This window comes from Pseudorca crassidens, chromosome 1 (assembly GCF_039906515.1).
Source record: "Pseudorca crassidens isolate mPseCra1 chromosome 1, mPseCra1.hap1, whole genome shotgun sequence".
Taxonomy (NCBI): domain Eukaryota; kingdom Metazoa; phylum Chordata; class Mammalia; order Artiodactyla; family Delphinidae; genus Pseudorca; species Pseudorca crassidens.
Genome location: NC_090296.1, coordinates 23,327,463 through 23,340,169, shown reverse-complemented (window position 1 = coordinate 23,340,169; position 12,707 = coordinate 23,327,463). Strand labels below are relative to the sequence as shown.

The window sequence follows — 12,707 nt, the reverse complement described above, 5'->3', positions numbered from 1 at the left end:
TCTCCACATGCCCTTACCCTGCCAATGGTGCGTCGTACTCCCTCTTTACTTCAAGTCAAATGAAAGACGTTTCAAGAGAACTACTTGGGGAGCTTGGCCTGTATCCTTTTAGAGTTTTGGAGGTACAGGGTCTGATGCAAGACACATACTCAAAAAAATCTCTAGGCAAGACGCTGACTAAAGCTGCCTATAGTGTGATTTGAAGGCTGTACTGAGCGCAAACTGTTCTTCCACTGATGGCAGAATCAAGGACGCATACAAGTTTCCCAAGTACTACATATGGTCTGCAGCACATGAGAAAGAGCTGTCCTAGAGTTATTTAAGGTCCTTTACAAAAGAGGCTATGTAGAGAGACAATGGGTTTAAAGAATGGAGGAGGATTCGGGGAGTGGAAAATAAAGATGCCTTCCGTCTGCAACCGATGGAGATGAGCACACTTCATTTAGTACTTGTAGTACATTAAGGTAGAAAGTCTAAATCACTTTAAGATCATTATAGACAAAGTGTTATAGGGAAAATGTTTTTAAGTCAGCTAAGACTTGTTATACACTACTAATGTGTCACTGAATAAAGGCTGGATCTAAGAAGGTTATACCTATTGACCCAACTAGTCAAATAAAAAGTGAAATTTTAAATTGTTATCCAGATATTTAGCTTGCAAGACTTCAAGGTTTTAAAAACTTACAGAGTTTGGAAGTTTGGGAGACTATAATTTTTATCTACGTGTCTAACATATGAAGATATGACATGAATAAAGAATGCAGATTCAGACTTGATGCAAATGTATTTGGTCCTTTAGCATAAGGACCTTAGAGCGATGCCTTTTAAGGGTGAATCATATAGGGAGTTATAGAGGGCTTGCATCCCCTTTCCTGAAGGAGCTGGGATGGAGCAGAAGTAGGAAAGGCGAAAAGGCAAAGCCAGCTTCTCTAGTGTTAGCCCTACTCCTTAGAATGGGGAGGTTAGGACATTTGGAGAGCAAAGGACAAAGCCTGCCTCCTTACCCCCAGCTTCTCTCCTTCTTTACCCCATGGGAAAGTTCCCCTCCCCACTGCCTTGCTTGTCAACCCCCTTGACTGCTCAGCCGAACAGGCCATGGCTCTAGCAGTCCTCTCAAGGCTGAGGCCATGGTTTGCTGCTGTCCACAGACAGCTCGCGTGTAATCCGGAGGCCGTGAGGTCTGCACCTCTCTGTTCTAAGGTTCAGAGAAGTTAAGTGGCCCACACACCACAGAATACTGGCTGGTGGCAGTGACAGAAGGAGAATCCTGATCTTCTGCTTCTCTAATAGGGCTCTTTTCTACACTACATTAAATGGAACGTGCAAGAAGGAGTGCGGGTCACATATAGATATACACACACCCACAAAACAGATAAACACTGTCCTGCCCCATCCCACACTGTAGTTAGGGGTCGCAGTTTCAAGCAATTTTATTTGCAGCAACCCAAAATAAGTACTTTGGAAACTTCAGAGAAATTTATAGGACCACTTCATATGCTATGAAATTGTACCGTGTGTCATGAATCAAAAAAACGATTAAATAAACTGGGAACGTCATGAAAGTTCCATTAGTGCTCATGTTATCTCTGCCTAGAAAAATCACTAGATTAAGTAAATTCTGGAAAAAAAAAAAAAACATTTTCATAATCTCCAGTCACCACAATTCTTAGTATATAAACATATGAATCTTATGTGGTTGCTGTCCAGTCTAGACTGATGTTTCAGGCAAAGGGCCACGGCGTTGTCTGCAGAGCCTGCATGAGACTTAATTTAGCTCTCTGCAGGGTTCCCATTCCTACGATGGCGCATGAGTCCACAATTCCTAGGAACCATTCTTAGATAAGAGTCAAGATCAAGACTGGCTGAGTCCTCACTCTGCAGTTTTCCAGCCTCACACCAGTGCAGCAGCCCTTCACAGAGAGTCCTTGCTGTAAAAGCAAAAGGCTGAACGAACAGAACCGACTGCTAAGAGAATCTCCTACACTTGGGGGCGCATTCCTTTATTTCATCAAGGAGATAAAACCAAATAGCTCAAACACATCTCAGTCTTCCCCTGCCAACTCTTCTTTCAATGACAAAAAAGCAATTTTTTCCATACCATGAATAATTTAAAAAATAGGTACTAATGAGATTTACGCAATATTGGAAAAAAAAGGATTAAGACTAGATAATTACACTTCTAGGAGATTTACAGATTTCAACCAGTTAAGCCCCAGGGTATAATTATCTCATTAGTCCTGTGCACTCAGAATAAATATAGAATAGGTTGGGTATGACCAGTGAACATCACTTTTTTGCCAAAAACTTGTAAAGAACAAGCTGTGGATTCAGAAGGGTATGTAACAAATGTTACCCAAGTGGATTTCATGCTTATGAAAGGCAAGCGGCGCCTGGCAGAGCCAGCTCTCCACGTTCGGAGCCATTCACACATCTGCCACGTTGCCAGCCTCCCAAACAAACCACTTTGTCTCATCCCCATCCTGGGCCTCCACTTCTCCAAGTACTTCAAGTTCTCCGTGTGCCATGCTGAACATACTGACCTACCTCTCCCTCAGGCCTTCTCTGTGGCTTGTTCCTTCATCTGTCCCTGGAAATGAATTTATTCTCATCCACTCCTACTCCTGGAAGTCACAGGAGCAGTGTGAGCCCTGGTGGCCCCTAAAAGTTTAAACCTACTATTTTGGCTTCAATTAGATCCTACTCTGAAAGAGTTCCCGTGAAGAGGGAGAGCTAGGAAAGGCAGAGGAGTTCTGCTTGAGAGAAATACTCATTAAACAAAAAGACTGAAAAAAGAAGTAGCAACTGGTCAGAACTGGTAGCACTCCTTCATCTATAATGACTAACACTGAATGATCCCCTCTATGTGCCAGGCACTCTTCTAAGAGCTTTACTTATGTCGAGTCATCTAATTTTTCTCAACAATGTCATGAGATAAATGCTCCTAAAATCCTCATTTGCAGAGGAGACAATACAAGTACAGAGAAATAAAGTCAATTGTTCAAGATTAGAATGTTGGAGCCAGACAGTCTGCTCAATAATCACAATAAAATTAATTGAACGCTCAGTTGGTTCCAGTACTGTTCGTTATATGCCAGACATCGCGCTATATGTTATATGTATTATCTCATGAAATCTCTACAAGACCCCAGGAAGTAGGTACTCTCATGATGATCATTTATACATTGTCCTTATTTTACATCTGAAGTTTAGAAACGTGAAACAAGGGAGCCAGGACCCAGACTAAGGTTAGAGTAAAGAAAGCCTTGGGTTTTTTTTCTCCTCACTATTGCCTCTACAAAGTTATACCCAGCTAGTCCCTAGAGAGGGTGGGTGGGATGCTTCAGAAGACATGGAGTACCCTGTTATCGGAGATGGACAAGGAGGGGTGAGACATTTACTCAGATGGGGTGGCCTTTTGAAGTCATTTCCATATTTCCACATCTTAGGGATATATCCTTACCTTCATTCACGTTTTTTCCATGTCTTGTGTTCTTTTCCTACCACGTTTCTAATTTTTCACCTTGTGGCTGCAAACTGCCTTTTCTTTTTCATTTTTGTTTTCCCACAATATCTGGGTGCCATGTTCAATAATTCTTGCTGCTGCAGCAGCAGCTAAGAAATTTAGGATTACGGAAGGCCCTGAAAAACAAGTCTGAATTGTCTTCTTACGAAACAGACACTTCCTTGCTGTGTGTTTTCTGCCCAGAGCAAGGATCACGTTGTTCAGACTTGTAATGGACTGGGTGCTCCTAAGACAGCAACACCATCACCACACCCATGCGTTACCTCAGGGGCGTTTGTTTGCTTTTCCTTCGGATTTGGATCTATAGGATGATGTTAGGTCCTTGTATACTTGGAACTTTGTGATCAGTCACCAATTAAGGAGAAAATTGTTCCACAGTGATGGCAAGTCACTAGGTTCTGAATCCATTATTGTAATGGAGTCAGTTTCCCCAAAAGGGAGGACATCAAAACGAGTATAAAAATGATCATAATTAATATCTATTACGCACTTACTGTGTGCCCCTCACTGAGCACTTTACATTTATTGTCTCGTTTAATCCTCACATGCAAAAGAAAACTGAAATAAGTACTGAGATCCATCACAATTTACGGGTAAGGAAACTGAGACTTTGGAATATTAAAAAACTCTCCCGGGGTCACACAGCTGTGGGAAATGGAAATAGTATTTTAGAACAACCACTGCCCTTCGAGAAGCCTCACCACCATCCAACACGGCTTCCCACCATCGCAGTATAATCGACTGACTCAGCATCACAAAGCTGCGCCAACACAAGAGCACTGCGGAGGCTGCTCACTAGAACTCTGTGAGAGCCTTCGGAGTGGGAGCAATTTCTCACCTGAGCTAAGTTCCTGCCACACGGATTGCTAGTCCAAAACGGCCTCGAAGCAATCGGATCCTCACTGGGTAGGATCTTACGGTTCTTCCAAATGCCATCAAATCCATATACTGTGGATTTAAATGCACAGAATATGGCTTAAAGCCCATCTTTCATAGGAGCTTCCTCTCTCCTTATATGCTTATGTCCCATCATCCTCAGAGCTGGGGACAGGATCTTCTATATACTACAAGGGCCTCATTTTTTTTTTTTTTTTTTTGCGGTACGCAGGCCGCTCGCTGTTGTGACCTCTCCCGTTGCGGAGCACAGGCTCCAGACGCGCAGGCTCAGCGGCCATGGCTCACGGGCCCAGCCGCTCCGCGGCATGTGGGATCTTCCCGGACAGGGGCACGAACCCGTGTCCCCTGCATCGGCAGGCGGACTCTCAACCACTGCGCCACCAGGGAAGCCCCTAAAATTTTGGTCGTTTGTTTTTTACAAAATAGTTTTAGGGTATACCTTGTGGCACTGATACCCTAAAACCATGGAAGTCAAGGAAATTTTAAAATATTATACACAAAAGGACAATAACCAACTAGATGGAGGTTTAAACTAAATATATAAAACATTAAGATTATGGTGATAGAGCCAGCAAACTAAAGATATAAGGAATCTAGACTCTAGATTGGCTCGAAATGACAATTTTATGGAATTTTTATCCTAAAACTCCCTTAGAAATGAGCTATGCCATCACCCCCACTACCAAGTGAGAAAAAATGAGGCCTATTGTGTTGGGGAGACTGGTTTAGGATCACAAAGGTAGTCAGGACCAGAAGCAGGGCCACATTTTGTGACTCTTTGTCAGGCTTGTCACTTACACCACTTACGAGTTTTTGTTTCCTATTTTGTTTTATCCCTGACCTTCTCTCACTTCCTTCATGAAATGATATTTTTCATTAAAGAGCATTCTGGCCCATTTGGCAAGAAATCCACATTCAAGTTCCACCCCTGCCACTAACGTATCGTGGGACAAACTGCCATGGTGCTGGCCCCTTGTTGTAACTTTGCTCAGCGGCCTCTCTCTCTCTGGTTCGTCCCAAACCAAGGGCAATGACTGCATTGCTGACGGACGAACCCTAGAGCACAGGCTGCGTCAACAGGGACAACTGACTCACTGTGAATTTTACAATTTGGGAAGCCCTTGTATCTCAGCCAGTTCCTTTTTAAACACCTGGAAGCTACAAGTGATGTAACATGTTCACTTGGTAACAAGCCAGAGACGAGATTAAATATTGGTCTTTCTCATGGACATTCAGCCAGAAGTCAAACAGTACCTTCCCCCTTTACTACAGTGAAGTAAAATATTTGTGCCTGATGGTTTCGGTGTATTTCATCACCCTAGATTTGATTTTTCCTTTTTTTTTTTTTTTTTGCATAGGAACTCTTCTGTCAGAAGAGATCAGTGCTCATCAACTGACGCCAGGGTCCTCACTAGCCAATAGCAGAGACTGCCCTAGATGCTTCTCTTGCCTTCTTCACACCACTGGGGGAGCAGAGGGGACTGCTTCACAAGCGACAGCGAGGAGGAGAGGGGTTTTTGAACTTTTTGCCGACATCAGAAATCTTCTACTGTCTCAGGCAGTGTCCCTAACTACCACTGGAGATGGCACAGAGAGGAGTGCCAGCTGGTAACCCACCTGCTGGCTGGCACTCTGCAACAGGTTCAACTAGTTAAATCCAAGTTAATGGCCAAGCCAAGATTATCCTGACCCTGCACTGGAAAAAAGGTCAAAACCCTGCCGCTGAAAGGAGGTGGCAGGGAGCGTGGAGAGGTGCTTCTGGGTGCGATGATTCTGGCTGAGCAGATGCATCTTTTGCTCACTAGCTCTATCTTACTGGATCATGTTATGGTTTAACTGAGTCCACCAAAAAAGTCGTATATTAAAGTCGTAACCCCAGTATCTCAGAAAGTGATCTTATTTAGAAACAGGGATGTTACAGATGTCATTAGTTCAGATGAGGTCATACTGGAGTAGGATGGGCCCCAATCCAGTGTAACTGGTATCCGTATAAGAAGACGCAGATACACAGGGCGAACACCATGCGGACATGAAGACAGAGACCAAGGTGATGCCTCTAAAAGCCAAGGAATGCCAAAGATTGTCAGGAACCACCAGAAGCTAGGAGAGAGGCATGAAGAGGTTCCTCCCTCCCAGCCCTCTGAAGGAACCAACCATGTGGACACCCTGATCTCGGACTCCTAGACTCCAGGTAATAAATCTCTGTTGTTTAAGTCACCCAGTTTGCAGTACTTTGTTATGGCAACCCTCAAAAAACTAGCACAAAGTTTTGAGAAACTTAATACAAAGCTCTAGCAATCTGTACATTCCAGTAGCTAGCTGCTAAAATAGAAAGTTTATAGAATTCACCATAATCCATATTTCTCCTTATTGCGATACACTGTTTGTCTATTTCTACCCAACAATACCATCACTTGAATGTCTCAAAATAAACTAAAACAACAAACCAAACCACAAGCTCATTAATAAAACTTAGGTCTCTCTGCACAATTCTTTCCAAAGCAGAGCACCATTTCCAAAGTATAGTTAAGACCAGCTAAGGACTGCCCATGACTCAGCTAGTACACTTGATATATATTCTTTCCTGTCCCACAATAAATACTACTGTGTATCTGCTGTATACCAGTCACTATGAAAGGTATTAGAGACACAATAGTGGTCAAAACAGGTAGTCATTGTCTTCACAGTGGCCTATGTGCACTGAGGAAGACAGATATCAATCAATCACTCAAACATACTCAACTATTAACTGTGACAAGTGCAATGAAGGAGAAGTATCACCACACTTTGTACGCAGCTACTTCCCCTATGAACTGTGGACAGACAGAGCGAGGCAAAGCTAGGCATACTCTGTATTCCATGTGAAGCCTGCAATACTATGAGTTTTCTCCCATGAAAAGAAAACACTGAATATTACATTCAGAGAACCAAACCATCCGCCAAAAATAATCATCTTAATAAAACATGGGCCCAAAGCGAAGGAAGGGATAGGTGCTGAAAAGTGGTAAAGAGAAGCAAAGTGGCAAACAGGACATGGAGAGAGTTAAATAAATAGAAAACTCAGGACAAAATGCTGACATCCAGTCCCCCCAGCCCCCCAGGATTCAAGAATAAGGGAGTGAGGACATATGCCCAGCACTGTGAGTGTGGCAGTGGTGAACGGCATGTGGTCAGGCATGAGATTTTGTGCAGTTGAAAGGATCTTACCCGAGATAAAAGCCTACCTTTGTTTGAAGCTCTGTCTTTTTAAACTGGAACATCCCTGTTCAGCATGCTCCTGGCTCTGTGCAGTTGTGAGCACTTGAGGCTGCTGCCAAACGACGTAGCTGGTGACCAAAGAAGCTGCCGAATGCTGCTGAAGACAGGGAAGAAAATCCATTGAATTCATCCCGAACATTGCAACAGCGGCTGCCTCTCTCAATTACTTTGTCAAGTTCCATTATAATTGTAGCTTTGATCACATGCAAGGTTTTCCCACGGGTGGGGATAGAGTCAGGATCCTCAAAGTGCCGGCATGTCTCCCCAGGCCACTGTGGACAGGTCTGCAGCCACTGTGTCACATGCTCTTGGTGGAATTTAACAAGATAAACTGCTTCCTTGGCATTTATATGACACTTAGCATGGGTTGTATTTACACCTCTTGCCTCTTGGTGATGACCAACTTGGACTATCTACTTTGAGATCTCCCAAACAACCTAGGCATAACTGATTTGAAAATACCTTTAAAACAATAAATCCATCACTGTATGAAAACATACACTTCCGTTTTCCAAGATAAGTATTCAGGGATATATGATAGTTGGGGGCTGGGTTAATGAGCAAACAATACCAGTGGGGCAAGGAACTCCATCACGGAACAGAAATAAGCTTGTAGCCCAGCACAGAATTCTACAATGACCCTTGATTCATCCTTGTCTGAGTTTGCATAATTCCAAAGTGTGGTTGTGATAGGTGAAGATGTCAGCCATCCTTAGGTAACTAGTTGCATCACTATGATGCCCAGGTGAATAATGTGAAAGGAAAACTGTTTGGAATGTTATTATGTTAGATGGTAAGGCTTAAGTATGTTTGGCATATTTAGCATCAGATTTGAAAATGGTGTCAAAAGAGAAAAAAGAGAAATATACTGCCTGTGAACAACAAAAAACAGAATGTTCTGGGAATGGGAATTGATGGCTGGTTAGAGCAATGGTTCTCAAAATGTGGTCCTGGGACCACCAGCAACAGCAACACCTGGGAACTATTTGGAAACACAAATTAGCAGGCCCTTCCCTAGACCTACTGAGTCAGAAACTGTGTGTGTGTGTGTGTGTGTGTGTGTGTGTGTGCGCGCGCGCGCGCGCGCGCGCGCGCGCGTGTGTTGAGGCAGGCGGGGGAGGAGGGGATGTCAACAAGCCACAGTCTAATAACCCAGTGATTCTGATGCACACTCACCTTTGAGAACCACTGAGTTAGGGCATGAAGACCAAAGCACATTTAAGAGAAAAACAAAACAGAGCAAACCATTTTCCCCTAAGCCCATTATCAGGGCAGAACTTTAATGACTCCAGGAAAAGAACTCTAATCCTGGAGTCTGTAAATTATTAGGGGGCCTAACAATGTAAACAATCATGATAAAGAGATGAAAAAGTCATTAAAGTAGACAGATGGCTCTTCGGCTGAATGGGTGACAGACCTGATCCCTGTCCTAGTGACATTTGCAGAATTTCTGCAAGTTCACTACAAACAGTGTTTTCATCCCCAGATTCCTCAGTGACTGAAATCAGCCTTAAGCCCAGGCAGCTGAAGTTTTTGTGGTCTGGCAAGTATTTGGTATGACTCCCTTCACCTGAATCTGAGCATTTTCCTTCTGAAACGTTCACTGAGTGAGAAGAATTTGAAAAGGAGTTAATAAAACACATTCTTTGAGGTTGGAAAAATACAATCTCCTCTGATCATAACACGGGTAGGCCAGTACAAGCAAATGACATACAGATAAGAAACACAGAAGACTTCTGAACTGTGTAGTCTTCCAAATTATTATACACACCTGGGGAAATCCCTAGCAGAGGTCACTGGTCAAAGCAAATGTTGAAGGGATTGTAAATCCAGGAAAGAAAAAATATGTTATAATAAAATTGTAGAGTTAATGTGGCTTGTCCAACCTAAAGCTGAATGCCAGAGATATTTCTCCACCCTCCTCACCTCCGCCAAACTTACAAGCAACTCTTAGCTCTGGGATATTAGCAAGAAAGAGTTTTATGTGAATGGAAGTTTCTTTTTCTTTTAAACTCTTTCATTTAGCGTGCACCAAAAAGACACTTGTGTGCTTAAAAGTGACATCCATTTGCTAGTTCAGTTCCCCCAGGCTAGGAAAATAAATGGATGTTTTGGCAAAAGTCTTAACTAGCACTTAAAGTTGGATGCTTGAGAAACACTTTATTCAGTGTTCCGCCATAATGGAAGGTGATGCAAGATTAATTTTAAAAAGGCTGGAAATATTCTAATGAAATTTCTTTTTTGATATGCCTAAATTTTTTTTCAAATACTATTGTGAACCTCATATCTCTACCACAAATACACATTTCAAAAGATCCTTTAAAAAGATCACCCAAAGGTGTTAGCTTCAGAGCCATCAAATCAATTTAATTCCAGCTTGTAGAAGTTGTTTCACTGAAAAACTAACATTTGCTCAGCCAGTCCCAACTCCTTGAGTCCAGGTCCTGATTTTTATCCTAAATTCATCTCTCTCTCTTTTTTTTTTTGTACAGCAAGGGCAGCAGCCTATAGTCATATCTCTGCCAAAACTTTTGAGGGCACAAGAAAGAAAAGTACAAGAATAGTAATTTAATATTTTCCACCTGTAGATATAACACTTCTTTAGTACTTACTGGTCTCATGCTGGCAAGACTCGTATGATGCTTTTGATGTACCTGAATTTTTAACTTTCCCTACTGTCTTTTACTCATCGCCAAGAATATGCTAATTGTTCATCTCTTGTTTTAAGACAACGCAACTTTAGTCTGGGGTGCCATACCGACTCTATGGATCACCAGTCAAAGCTCTAGTTTAACTTGTTCACTAGTGGTCTTCAAAGCTAAGATGGAAAGGGAATTACAGTTTGGATACTACAGATCTCATGACAGCTACTGATGGGATCAGTCCAGAGAGTTGCTCAAAGGAATTCACAAGTTTGACCTGGCTAAATATCCTTTGGGACTTAAAAAGCTGACCAGTTATTTGAACTGATTCATAGCCAGCTTTACTATGATCTTTTTCTTAAGACTCCCTAGGCAAGTAGCTTTCATGTGATTGAGAAAGCCAAAAACCTCAAAGAGAGGAGGATTCAGGTATCTCCCTCCCGCCCCCACCTCTCTCCCTCCTTCTCTCTCTCTCCCTCCCCCACCCTCTCTCTCTCTCTCTCTCTCTCTCTCTCTGTCACTCACACACACACACACACACACACACACACACACACACAGTGTCTAGGAACTCAAATTCCAGTGGTGGGGTATTTCTCAACCTCAGAGGCACGGTCCTCTTTTGTTTTGTTCCCTCTTCTTTCCATAATCAACTAAATGGGGTTTGAAAGTAATTGGAGCCACATGGATTGTTGTGCTTCAGATTTTGTCAATTATATAAAACTTACTTTCCTTTCTTCACTTTCCTCTAAATTTGCACTTTTACCATATACATGGTATATGTTGAATCTCATTACAATAGAAACCTTTGAAAGACAGACATCCCAAACTTCTCAATCATGAATATTTTTTTATTTTTTCAGATAATACACAATACAATAAGCTTCCCTATAACAAAATTACCTGGACAGTCTTTGGGAATTAGTCTGAAAGAAATTAATAACCAGAAGTAAACAAATAATCTGAGAAGAAACTAAGTCTTGCCATTGACATAGCACTCATTTTCTTTTTTTTTTTTAATTGGGGTATAGTGGTTTTACAATGTTGTGTTAGTTTCTACTGTACAGCAAAGTGGAGTTCCCTGTGCTGTACATTAGGTTCTCATTATTTGTCTATTTATACCTATTAGTTAGTGTATATATGTCAATCCCAGTCTCCCAGTTCCTCCCACCCCACCCCTTTCCCCCTTGGTATCCATATATTTGTTCTCTACATCTGTGTCTCTATTTCTGCTTTGCAAATAAGATCATCTATACCATTTTTCCATTGTATATATGTACCACATCTTCTTTATCCATTTGTCTGTCGATGGGCATTTAGGCTGTTTCCGTGACCTGGAGCACTCATTTTCTTAATATTGATACCATTCCATAAGTTCTGAGTATTATTTACTGATTTACTTGGAGATACAATATACAGGAATGTTTTCACGTAAACCTCACTTTGCCCTCCATACTGTCTCCTGGTTCCATTACTAGTTTATATAAATGATTATATCTCCCTTGTATAAAATGAGGCTGTTGGCCTATGTTGTCACTGAATTCTTTTCTGAGCCCCCAAATCTCTGATTCTCCTCTAAGAAGCTCAAAGATTCGCATTCTTCAGGATATTTCATGAACCTTCCCTACCAAGTTCAAACTACTCCATTTAATTCAGGTAAATTCATTCAGTCATTTAACAAACAAATATTGCACATCTACCTATGTGCTAGGCATTCTGCTAGACACTACCCTTAAGAAGTTCATAGTCTAGAATCTTATATGTTTTATATTTGATACATATTTATTTTTAAAGAGGATGTATACACTCTTATGTAGCACATCATCCATTTTGTTTATGTGCATCAGTGCAAATATGCCCAACTTGGTCTAGCACACTTAAAACTAAAGACATCAGACTTCCCTGGTGGCCAGTGGTTAAGGATCCACCTGCCAATGCAACGGACATGGGTTTGAGCTCTGGTCTGGTAAGATCTCACATGCCATGGAGCAACTAAGCCCGTGCACCACAACTACTGGGCCCGCATGCCACAACTACTGAAGCCCATGCGTCTAGAGCCTGTGCTCCACAACAAGAGAAGCCACCGCAATGAGAAGTCTGCACACCGCAACAGAGTTGCGTGTGTTGCCCCTGCCTGCCGCAACTAGAGAAAGACCGCGTGCAACAACGAAGACCCAACACAGCCAAAAATAAATAAATAAATAAATTTATTTTAAAAAAACTAAAGACATCTGAAAGTGCAGAAGAATATTTTATGAATTTTGGCCCCATTAAACAAAGAGGTTGAGACAATCTATATATTTAGCATAAAAACAAAACATTAACTAATAGTTTATTCAAGCAAATTAAGGAAATACTACAGATATTTTTCTTAAAATTTCCAGGTA

The 12,707-nt window shown here is 41.9% G+C and overlaps 1 long non-coding RNA gene across 4 annotated transcripts in view; it reads right to left on the bottom strand.

The window, feature by feature from the left end:
- LOC137219794 (uncharacterized) overlaps positions 1-12,707 on the bottom strand; it is a 144,289-nt gene that overhangs the window by 84,648 nt on the left and 46,934 nt on the right. For 3 of the 4 annotated variants that reach the window (XR_010941251.1, XR_010941250.1, XR_010941248.1), the window contains exon 2: positions 7,645-7,775. This is a non-coding gene — a long non-coding RNA (uncharacterized lncRNA). The remainder of the gene's footprint in view (positions 1-7,644; positions 7,776-12,707) is intronic. The other variant, XR_010941249.1, reaches the window with a different exon arrangement.